At 31.8% G+C, this 13,215-nt stretch overlaps 1 long non-coding RNA gene across 1 annotated transcript; it reads right to left on the reverse strand.

Annotated features, from left to right (window-relative positions):
* Positions 1–11,545: 11,545 nt before the first annotated feature.
* On the reverse strand, positions 11,546–12,976 carry LOC133192552 (uncharacterized). The gene is made up of 4 exons (XR_009721827.1): positions 12,856–12,976; positions 12,334–12,404; positions 11,738–11,887; positions 11,546–11,607 (listed from the first exon to the last, which is right to left on the reverse strand). It is a non-coding gene; the product is annotated as an uncharacterized LOC133192552 (long non-coding RNA).
* Between the last annotated feature and the right edge of the window lie 239 nt (positions 12,977–13,215).

Below are 13,215 nucleotides of genomic sequence, written 5' to 3' on the forward strand. Positions count from 1 at the left end.
GAAGGCGTAAAGTTGAATCAACAGCTGTGTATATTGATCGGTAGAATTACTGCCGGAGAATTATCGGTGAATTTTTTTCTTCAGAAATGACATCATTTTTCCATTGTTATCGGACAATTCTTTTTTTCATTTCTAGACTTGTAATTTGAATCAATATCTTATTTACATATTAATACGAAATCATTGCCTAAGGATATCTGTTATACTGAATACAAAGAATCTATAAATTTATATACTGAAGATGAATTTACTTTCTCCAACTCTTAAAAACTTGAAGAATCCTTTGTTGTGTTTGGAGACCAAAACCTGCAATAAATAATTGTTTTTGTGTAATCATTATACAGTTGAACTTCGGTATCTCGAACACGGATATCTCGAATACCATGGATATGTCGAAGAGATTGGGAAGTCCTAACCACATATTTCTCAAGTATTTTGCCCTCGATATCTCGAACCTTCGAATATCTCGAAGTTTTTTCTCGGTCCCATCGAGATAACGAGGTTTGACTGTAATTGAGCTGCACAATGTGTGTCTTAAAAACTAGGACTGTCTTCAAATTTTCAACTAAGTAAATAGATTTAGTAAGTCCCATGCATAAAATGATGGTTGAGAAAATCATGTACATTCGTCTGTATAGTCGAACATTTTTCTGGGATGCTGTACAAAGCGATATTGTAAATAAATAAATTAGGTGGGTGGATTACTTGATAGATTGTTTCTACAAATCTACATGTAATGGAGGATTATTAAAAAAAATATCGGCTCTAAAATCAATAAATTCTCTCAATATATTGAAAGACCGAAATACCCACCCACCCCACCAAATTTCGTGTGTGTGTGTGTGTGTGTGTATATATATATATATATATATATATATATAACCGCACATTTTAAACATTAATTTTATTTGAATAATTCATACAAACGCAACGGCTAAATGAAATATGGAGCAAACAAGGAAAAGGGGGAGGGGAGGAAAGGCCTAGGGTGTGACAGGAGGGAGAAAGGTATCCACACATCCACCCCATCTATCACCTGGACTTTTATTGCAAGGACTTCCTCTTTTCTAATTTGTAGATGTGTGCAGAAACGTGCGTGAAAAAACGATGAGAGTGTTTTTACTACATGCACCATACCATACTGTCACGACAACCATGCAACGCGTTTCTTATTTCATCACCACGTATTTAATAAGTAGCTTCCTATTTCCGTGTGTTCTATATCATCTCTAGCTCGCTTCTCACAAACATGTACGCTGTGCTTATAACTGACATAGGAATGCTACCGATATCGCACTGGCCACCCTCTGCCCCATTGCCACCGGACTTGCAATATTATATACCTTCATTTCTGTCTTAAGCCTCATTTATACAAAAGTAAAATTTTCGCAGTCCAAAGCAGATAAGATAATTTTGTATGTATTGTGTAGGTAAATGTTGTACTTATTGTCATATATTAATTTCTTCCCAGATAGAAATGATTGGAAAAGTGAACCTATACTATTATACTTATTGGACTCGATGCATTTTCAATTTGAGTTTCTCTTGCAAGACGACTATCGATCGAGTTACTCTGCAGTACCCTTCAATTTTATAATGTTGTCGGTGCACATCTGCTAAACAATCAGAGCTGTGTGATTCTCTGATTTTTTCATCGTGAAGCGAAAAGAGCTCTTATGGGAACCCCATATCTTAAGTTCATTTTACCGTTTCTTTCTGTGCGAAAACTGTAAAAGTTCAAATTGCCTTCTTGTGCAGTTAAACTTTAATATTTTTTTACTTATCTACAAAGAAGATACCAGAATGAGAGACTTGTCTCATTACCAATTCATAATTAACATTTTACAGCTTTTTGCATTTGATAGATCGGAGTTTTACATTTTAACGTTAGGATTGTGTTGTCATAACTACCTTTCCTCTAATTTTCTCATTTATTTATAAACTAGTTAACATTGACATCAATTGTAATGAGATGCTGTGTCAGATTGTCATATTCCACCAAAGTTTTCATAATCTAATTTGGACAGAACGCAAATGATAGATTTTATAAGAGCTCACTCCTATGCAAAACAATTATAAACGTTCTTCAAAGTTTTTAATGTTTTGCTGGGAAAAAATCTAACCACTTTTGAATTTTTTACGTCCTTTGTGCAAAAGATATTTGATTTACTTTTCATATTCAGTCGTTTGAATATATATGATTGTATTTTTTAAACATTTATCAACCAACTTTAGAGAAAATTTCAGTCAAACGTTGCACAAAGCAAACAGAGATAATGATTTTGAATTTTTTAAAGAAAAAATTATTACATATTTCGTAGTGCTAAAAAATTGATTACGTTTTAATAGCTTTGGTTCTTTTTAAGTACCAGTCCACATAAAATTCAGACGAAATAGTATGAAAGTGATACATGAAGGTTTTCAGAATTCGATGATTTTTCACTCATAAATTTCTCTTGCAATATGAACAATGTATGTAAAATGAAAAATGTTTTGAGTCATGGTTACCATGGAAACCCGGCCAAAGAAATTTCCTTAGCAACCGGCAATTTTTTCCATGTTGATGGACAAAAATTCACCTATCTTTAAGACTTAAAATAAAATTTTAATACCATGAAAGTTATTCTCAATTACTGGTGTAATAAAGATACACATTTAAAGTGTTTTAATAATGCAATGAAAGAAATTTAGGTCTTAAGTTAGTTCTGTGCTAGCCATTGGAAGGTACACATGTTTTGCAATTTCTGCTGATTCAGCATTTTTCGTGATTTTGGCAATATTCAAGGCCAAATTTAAAAAAAGGCCGATTAATACAGCTGTTGCGTGTATTTCACATAAAAGCAGATGAATTTCTCTTTCAGAATTTGAAGTCAAATCCATGGGCCTTTTTGAAAATCAAATCTGTTGCCTAGCCACAAATATGGGCATTTTGATACATAAAATGAGAAACAATGTAAAAAGTTTATGGAAAAATCAAATGAATTGTTATCTACAAAAACGATCAACATATTTTAAAATAGTAGAATTAAAGGACTTCCTAGCAAATTATTGAATATTGTATAATTATTTATCTCCATAGCAACAACAGGTTCTCCATAGCAACGGGCAAAGAAAGTCAATTTTGACATGTATTCATGTAATCTTATTAAAAATTTATTCAAATTAAGTCAGAAAAATGTCGTTGAGCAAAATTGACAATGAAATGTTGGTCTTATTAAAGTTTTTGTGGTACTTAATCAACCCATAGCAACGATTCCCAGTACATGACAACCAATGTGCACTATGCCTCCTGTAAAACAGATTTGACTTTGGGATCGTATTGTTTGTCATGGAATTGAATATTCAAGTAATGTGCTGATAATTGTATATGCTGAGAGTGTGGAAAGAATATAAAATGTTGTAGCAAGTTATTGAATATCGTACATTGACTTATTTCCATAGCAACAACAACACTTCCCCATAGTAACGAGGCAAAGAAACTTAATTTTGACACATATTCATGTAAACCTGTAAAATCTATCTAAATCAAGTCACAAAAATGTGTTTGAGAAAAATTGACATTGTCGTGTTTGTTTTAGGAAAATATTTTTGTACTCATTTAACCCATAGCAACGATTCCTAGCACATAGCCAGCAATTTTGTCAGTATGGGATTCATTCTCTGTAACTGCTGTATTGAAAGATTTGGCACTCGTCACAGATTTCGGGGATACATGTACGACTCTCAAATAATCACTACAGAAAGCATTACAATGTAACAATTATTCCTCATGAAAATAAATAGATAAATAAAAAGAATATCGTTACTATGGAAACGTATCTAATAATATTTGGTAAGAGGATTCAAATTGAGTAGGAAGATCAGGATTTAATTATTCTATTTATACTTATTACAGATTGCAGAGTTTTCTTTTCAAACAGTTAGAGGATAAACACGTTTGTTCATATCTAAAAATAGAGTTTTATGCATCAATAACCTCGAGTAATACTTAGGTCACATTTATTAAATGATTTAAGCCGATGGTCGGGCCACCAAATTATTATCGTATCGTCGGCTGAAAAACTTAATCAGACGATTCTAGTATCGGGCGATGCAGAGTAGTCACTTTAAGGACATTGGCAAGTCAAGGTTTTCCGGAGAAAAAAGGTTTAATACATGGGTTTTTTTACTTATGAAATAGTGATTGAGAGTGATCTCCCGTGTAGAATTCTCTAAACGGTGAAAACCAATTAAAGCCAATGTTTACAGAGGTAAACAAAAGCACATGTACTTCCTTCAATGGGTAGAATCATCTATACAGCAAGAAAGAAAAGTAGTAATGGCTTTTTATACATTGTATTCAGGGGACAAAGAACCAACAGGTCGTCATTTACCATAGTTGTGCTCAGTATGCTGGGAAGAGCAAAGATGTGATATATGCTGAAAGGTAGACAGACTGAGATCAGTTCCTATGTCGTATGAAGGAAGCAGCATTTAGTAACAACGAATAAAAATTGAAATAAATCCATGCCAATATTTTTATAACAATGTGTTTCAATCAATTTAGTCAATTAAATGATAGAATTAATCAACCAGTCTGACTTTCTTGACCATTATGAATAATATGTAATTATAGCTGTTAAGGGAAGTAACTCCAAAAAAAAGATCGGTGCTGGTATGTCCATGCCTTATATATACATTTTCAGTCAAAATATCTATAAGTCATAGGAAATGAAGATACAGTAATGTATATAATACAAAAACTAAATGAAATAAGTGGGTTTTGGAGAAATATTATAATGAAAAATTATGTAAGTCCCTTTTATTAACATTTTACATACCGGTAGGAAATGCATTGAGAATTGCAAAAACACTGATATGACAAAATCTAAAAAGGAAGGTTGGCTTGGTAGGTTAAACAATCCAGAATATAGCCTGTTTAATACATGTACAATTAAACCTACTCAAGAGTTCTTGAAAAATCCTATACGATAACCAGGAACTTTGCCAATGTCCTTTTAATTCCTAGGAACACCGATGCCTTTACATGTTAAAATTCGCTAAGAAGGCCAACCCTTACCCGATCATCGTTTGCTGAGCCGCTGTTTGATTTTCACCGTCGGCTGACATTTTATGAAAACCCAATCCTTAAATGTCGATCGACCTACGACCGACATGACAAACTGTCTTGCGATGGTTGGACAATGATCCTTATATTGACAATGATGCCTTATAATTTCCATCCTAGCAATGTTGAAGGAATCGGCCACCAACGCAGAAAAAAGTATAACTTGTCCCGACAGACACAAAATTGGCCGGTTGACGCAAAAAGAAGAACTCAAAATCAGACAACACCCGATGAACTGCCGACTGTCCCCCGAAGAATCCTATTTTTGTTTCAAAAAACTTCGGCCATTGGTCATTTTTGGAAATGTGACTGGGATTTAAAGTTTTCGAAAGACTAAAAGAATAACGTAGACTTAAAAACAGGTTGTGTTAAACAAATTTAAATTAAATTTGAAACCAACAATATCATACATTTAAAATATGGAACAAAACGTTTTAGGGGAATCTATGTATTAAATCTCTGTTTTTGCTTTTTATCTGCTATTGTATGCATTATTTATTTATATACGTTTGAATTTTTTTTTTTTTGAATTTCTCACTAAAAAACTATATCTCCCTGCAGGATTTCTTTTTGTAAAATAAGGGGTCATGGGCCACAAGTCTCACCTGAATCTATCTGTTCCTGCTGTTATTTGAATATTTTCGCTATATATTCTTAAGAAGCTGAAATGACCCTTTCCTAAATTAATATGATCATGCCAGATTACCTATCGGGTCCATGATTTTGGCAAACTGAATCTGCACTGAATGAGGTGCTTGGTTATCAATATACTTATAATATTGTTGTCCTTGAGAAGAAGATTCTTTAAGATTTTTTCCCCGAATGGCATCTTCTCAGGCCTTTCCGGCAAGCCCCGAAAATACATTTAATGTATTTAAATCACTGGATGTTAAAAATTTGTACAAAATGAAGTGATATGTAATTTTATAATTTATGTAAATATTTAATAAACATAGTTGATTGTTCCTTCTGTGGTATATTTTAATATCTTTACATTCAATGAAGATCAGTTGCATACTCCATTGAAAAAAAGTCTCCCTACATTTATTCAAATGTTTCTTAAAATGGGTTATCATAGACGCCTACGTACATGTAACAAATTCGAGGTTGTTTTTTCCACTTGTCCCTCCCCCCCCCCCCCCCCCCTTTAAACCTCATCCAATTCTTAAGACCATGATATGAAATAACTTGGATTTACACAGAGACAAAAAAGTATATGTCAGCTTCTTAACAACAAGTAAAAGATACAAGCTTATATCTGATCTTTTGAAAAACAGAAATTATCTCAAATGAACACAATATATGTTAGATCAACATTACCAGGGTTAAGGGTTTTATTAGGTGTATAGAGTATAATTTTATGTGCTTGCTCACTTAATCTCTACCTTTTCTTTCACTGCATTTCATTTCCGGTATAATATTGCATAGCATTTCCGACATTTTTTAATTTCATTTACGACAATTTTTTTTTCATTTCCGACAATTTTTTGTATTTCCAGAATATTTGTAGGATATCTTTCTGGCAATTTTATGTTAGCCAAATAGGTGGAAATAGAATTTTTAAAGAATTAATTTCAAACTACGTTTTCAAAATATAAATAAAAACATATAATACAATACATTTATACAGGTAGCATTAAGATTTATAGCATTTTTCCCTGTGCTGCATGCTCCAATTATTTTCCAATATATAGAATACTATAGAAAACTTCGCTACAATATGTTTGTGCCTCCTTAATAATAATGTCTGATGACCTTTTTTGCCAAGGAATTTTTGGTAGTTGATAGTGCCTCCCAAATGAAAGTGTTTGGTCCCCCCCCCCCCCCAACTGAAATTGCTTCCTATGGGCCGGTTTTTACGTCGACTGGTTTCTGTATGCCTTATAATTTCCATCCTAGCATATCTGATTTCAAACTTAAATCTGAACATTTAAAAAAGGAGATGACGAAAGTACTTACGTGTGTCTCAGGGAATCTTTTTAATCATTATTTTGGCTTCAAGCAAAACTCATTATTTGGATTTCAATGATTTCTCCATGATTTATTAATTAAAATTTTTCATAAGTGAAGTCTTCAATCCTGCTTTCATTGCAGAAAAGTACTACTTGAAAAAATGTCGGAGATAAAAACTTTAAAATGTTGGAAATAAAAGATGAAAATTTCAAAAAATTCCGGAAATGAAATGCAGCCATTGAAACTATGCCCATAATATCGTGCACATGTCTTGGAGTTAATCCACAATACACACTAATGTGTGTGTACAAGTTACATGAAAAACATTATTTATGGAATACATCCTTATTTTGGTAACAGATCAGAGATAGATGTAAGGAGTAGGTGAACAAGGCGTGCAGAATGCCTATAGCTTCAGATATGTAAAAAAACAAATTCAATTTGTGAAATTAGTATTAGTAAATTTCCTGAAATTATGATAAAACTTTTCCGAGGAAAATTTTCCCGGCAAAAATTATACTGTTATTAAAAATTAATGGGGTATTCATGGGGACCGAACCCCCTAGCAATAAAAATCCTGAGTATCATTTTCCTTTGATACCAACGCGCTAACCACTACGCTATACAACTCCTGATAAATAGTGGCATTTAAAGAGGCTGGGGGGTTGTGGCCATTTTTAGACTATATTGATCTCCTTTAGAAGAAGAGCTCCATATGAAGATATAGAAAATGATCAAATTTTAAAACTAAAATTTTTGAAATTTTTCTTTGCCGAATGATAGTTGACAGCTTGAGATATCATATCTAAAAAAATTAAGTTAAATCTGGTGGTTAATTTGTGGTTAATTTGTTGACCCCCCAGCCTCCTTAAATCATGTTTGTGATATGACCCTTGACTAAATGGACTTAAAGTATTTCTTAGAGGATGCGAATGTTGTGTCATAAAAGTGTATTTTTAAGGTATAGTGGGTCTTTGCTCCTTGTCTTTGTTTACCAAAAAATGTATATTTTTATGCAAGCTTTGACGGTAACCTTTCAATAAAATGGAGCGATGACCCACTCATATCAAAAAAATGTGTTATAGTATGAGAAAATGATCGTTTTGCCATCTTTAGTGTGTGTGTATGCTATTTCATAGGCAAATAATTTCAATCTTCGTGAGATTTTTGCAAGTTGTGGAAATTTTACATAAAGTATACTTTAATGTTAGATGATATATCAAAGAAAATTTTGTAATTGAGATTTAATTTTTCACCTTTATGTTTGTTACACTATAGGCACTTCGCTTGCCTTGTTCGCCGATCTTCTTTGTATCAGTAATTTGAGGAATCTTGATCAATTCATTTTAGAGAGCTTTAATAAGTTACACTTCTGAATTTACACAGATCGAGGGCTAAAATGGTACATGCACTGGTCGAAGTGGGAGTAAAAAAAAAAGAGATTTATTGTTACATTCATTCTTAATGAAATTAATTCTTCTTAACTTTTCAAGTGTTGTTACTTAAGGTGTATAAAGCAATAAAATACTTTGAAAAGACCTGCTACATGCTTTAGTTGTCTGTATTGCAGAATTTGTTTTACATTCCATTCGACATCATTCATACCTACTTTGAACTGGAATGTTTTTTCGGTGAATTATGAATTTTTATGTTTAGTTGCTAAGGGGATTGCATATTGCCATGGCTTAATTATTAGGAGATTGCATGTTGCCATAACAACTGATAGAACATTTTATATTCTTTCCGCTCTCTCAACATATAAAATCATCAACACATTAATTGAATATTCATTTCCATCACAAACAATATCATCCCAAAGTCAAATCTATCTTACAGGAGGCATAGTGCACATTGGTTGTCATGTACTGGTAAAAGTTGCCATGGGTTGATTAAGTATACCAAAAATAAACTTTAATAAGACCAACATTTCATTGTCAATTTTGCTCAACGACATTTTTCTGACTTAATTTGAATAAATATTAATAAGATTACATGAATACATGTCAAAATTAACTTTCTTTGCCCCGTTGCTATGGAGAACCTGTTGTTGCTATGGAGATAAATAATTATACAATATTCAATAATTTGCTAGGAAGTCCAAATTTAATACTACTTTTTTAAGATTTGTTTTTCGTTTTTGTAAATAACAATTCATTTGATTTTTCCGTAAACTTTTTACATTGTTTCTCATTTTATGTATCAAAATGCCCATATTTGTTGCTAGGCAACAGATTTGATTTTCAAAAAGGCCCATAGATTTGACTTCAAATTCTAAAAGAGAAATTCATCTGCTTTTATGTGAAATACACGCAACAGCTGTATTAATCTGGCCTTTTTTTAAATTTGGCCTTGAATATTGCCAAAATCACGAAAAATGCTGAATCAGCAGAAATTGCAAAACATATGTACCTTCCAATGGCTAGCAAAGAACTAACTTAAGACCTAAATTTCTTGCATTGCATTATTAAAACACTTTAAATGTGTATCTTTATTACACCAGTAATTGAGAATAATTTTCATGGTATTAAAATTTTATTTTAAGCCTTAAAGATAGGTGAATTTTTGTCCATCAACATGGAAAAAATTGCCGGTTGCTAAGGAAATTTCTTTGGCCGGGTTTCCATGGTAACCATGACTCAAAACATTTTTCATTTTACATACATTGTTCATAGTTCAAAACAAATCTATGTGTGGAAAATCATCAAATTCTGAGAACCCTCATATATCACCCTTTGTCTGATTTTTATGTGGACTGGTACTTAAATGGCAAATTAAGAAAGAAAACTTGACAGTTTCCATTAGTTCCTTCTTCTAGATAATTGTCAAAGCCCTGATGCTCCTCTCAGATCAAACACTATTAAAAAGCTTTACTTTAAAGAGTTGAAGGTATTAATAAATTATATTGATTCCGGTTTGTTGTGTTTTTTTAAAGCCAATCGATCCAACTAAATTCGCGAGCCTTGTAATTCCAACAAAAGAAAAATTCTTTTATAAAGTGAACAGTTTTCTGGTTCATTTTTATTTAACCTCATCAAGTATTTATATGGCACGAAGATAAGAGGAAGCTTATCAATCTCATCCATCATATTCCAAGCACACTAAGCTACCAACCATAACTAACGTCGTCCGCATGGCTAAATTGGAGAAAATTAAGACAAAAAACAAAAGTGTCTCTGGGGTTACATGTACAGTTACGTGCCACACTTGATGAAAATTTTCCCCCAAGTTTTTGTTGTTTGGTTTTATTCTCTGTGCATTTTGGGCTGTAATTCTAATTTTGCTAACTTTTTAAAAGCAATTGGAAGTCCAACTTATTGAACAAATTATATGGGGTATAATTTCTCCTTGCACTTAGTTTCTACACTATAGAGTTGTCATTTTAAACAATGAAGAGCATGCAGACAACAAGAAATGTCAGAGGAGCAAAGAAAAATGGCTATAGATTTATTTCTATGTGGTTGAAAACAAAGGTATTTGCCAGAAATATTTTGTGTGGATAAATCCACAATATAGGGGCTTTTAAAAAAATTAATAATGGGATAAAGTATGGAAAAGAATCGAGGTAGGTGGTGTCTGATTGTTGAGAGGAGTGACAGAATCTTGATTCGAACAGTGAAGAACAGAAGACAGACTTTGAGAGAAATTATAGATAATTTCAATAAAAATCCTTCCCAGAAATTGTCTGTAAGGATAATTCAGAGAAAACTCCATTCTCATGGAATTCACAGAAACAAAGACCTTCACTGTGTCAGAAATCAATAGAAAACGTTGTATTCAGTGTGTAAGTGTAGGAACAATCGAGAAGTTGATGACTATCATGGAAGAAAAGTTTTTTTTCTTTTTTTTTGGAAACTCAGATAGTAATATCAAATGAAAACGCCTGTAAGTGTGGAGAACTCAGGATGGAGTGTATCGTCCAGTGTCGCTCAGCCTACATGGCCGCAGTGTAAGATATGTGGCCCTTTTCACAAAAATTCTTACGACTAAGACAAAAAAATTTCCAATTCTCCAACAAATATCTAAGCTATAGTAGGTCACAGACTTAAATATATTATTTCAATACATGAGATTACATTGTAAATAATATTTGGAAAATAATAAATATCTTTATTAAACACAAAATTACATAGTGGTCAAATTTTTATCTCAGGAGAAATTGCAACGTATGTTTAACATATGTTGAACATACATTCTGAAACATATGTTCGCCATAAAAAACGAGCAACATATGTTTTACATATGTTTATGAACATATGTTGATCATATGTTGCTTATATGTTTTGTATGAACATATGGTTAACATATGTTTATGTTCATATGTTTTTCATATGTTAAAACACGTTAATTTTATTTCTTACTTACATTTATTATTTAATTATCTTGTATTTCTTTGGATTGCAAACTTAACTAAATAGTACTCTTGTCCTTTAATCACTTACATGTAATAATAAGAAATCAAAGAACACAATCTCAAGCATTAATCTTGAGTTTATTTTTTCAAATTTTTACATAATTCTGGCTTTACTTCCCTGACAGTGACTGCATTGCTTTTGAAATGATAAAGAAAAAATAATAAAAATTAAGACATCCAAATTTCATGTCAATTACATGATTGTATAATTAATAAATATATACCAGTATTAGTTAGCACAGAGAGTAATTACTTTGAGCACTTACAATTTTTTTCTTGGCCTGTTCTTTGTTTTCTTTCATTTTATAACCCCTTGGAACCTCATCATAGGATTTGAAATTGTCACATGTTAAGGTACTGGGTGGCACTTCAGTGGAGTCTCCAATTTTAAGATTCTGTTGATTAATACAGGTTTTCTAAAATACATGTACAAATTAAAGTCTACATGTAATTTAAGTTCATACACTGAAGATATTTGTCATATGTATATGCAAACAAATGCATACCCCATTCTCCTAAACAGTTATCAGTTATGATATGAGTTAAAACTAATTTCATAAAACATTATATGCCTATGGTGTTGTGTAACACCATATAATGTTATGTCCAAGACAATTTCACTCTTGGAAGATATGCTTAATAATAAAATCATAGAAAATACAATTAGTTTCCCTAAATGTATACAAATGAATTTGGAATGTTGATATAATATAATATATTCATATTAAATGGATAATCAGATACAAATGTATGTTTGGATATAATAAAAATACAGGCAGAGAAATAGACATTCTGTTTCCAGTATATCCAAAAACTTTGTTTGGAAGAAAATAACAAAGCTTGTAATACAGGGTGTACTTACCTATTCTGAAGCAAGCGTAGGGTCGTGGTGTTCTTCCATGTTATTCATAGCAGACAGACTGTATATTGAACCTATAAAAATTATAAAATAAATACAGTAAATATTTTCTAATGAAATTCCAATCAAAACTTTAAAGAAACTTCGAAAGAGAGTGAGTACAAGTCCCTAGTTTCTCTAGTGTTAAAAAAAATTCTATGTCAATTAATATATAAATAGGTAATAAATTAGCTGATGAACTTTTAAATACATTTACATGTACACTATTATCTTGAATGCCAGATTAGGCTGAAATTGATCATCTTTCAGATATTCTATAGTTTAAAAGCCAGCAAGTTCCATCCATATTCATATCTTCAATATTTTAGCCAAAAAAAGACAGTATAATTTTTGGTACGTTGTAATGCAAAACAGTGTAGAATTAAGAAGCAAAAAGAAATTTCTCAAAAACTATTTTGTTATTAAATAGTCATTACTTATATGCACTCTGTAATTACTGTGATTATTATATGTATTTATTTTCACCTGTATTGTGATCGTGCAATCTTCAGTCAAATCAGCTTTGGGTTGAATCGTCAGTCCTAACAGCTTTGGGTTCTTTCAATAAAAACGGCACTCTGACACTGAACTCCAGTTGCTTAATACATAATAAAAACAAACATTTTCCATTAAAAATTTGATAAAAGAGCCGAGTGCATAACCATCTAACATAGGCTACACACAAACTGCAATGCAAGATTTCTACTTTCACTTTCATCAAGATCGTACATAAATATGCAAACGTAACTGTCGACAAAAGGAAAACGAATCTGAAAAAAAAATTAGCAATGCTAAATAGATTTTACATTCGTCGAAAACAAATCCAAAATAATGTAGCATGTAGGC

Source organism: Saccostrea echinata, unplaced genomic scaffold (genome assembly GCF_033153115.1).
Source record: "Saccostrea echinata isolate AGI-Se365-2 ecotype Australia unplaced genomic scaffold, CSIRO_AGI_Sech_v1 ptg000025l, whole genome shotgun sequence".
Taxonomy (NCBI): domain Eukaryota; kingdom Metazoa; phylum Mollusca; class Bivalvia; order Ostreida; family Ostreidae; genus Saccostrea; species Saccostrea echinata.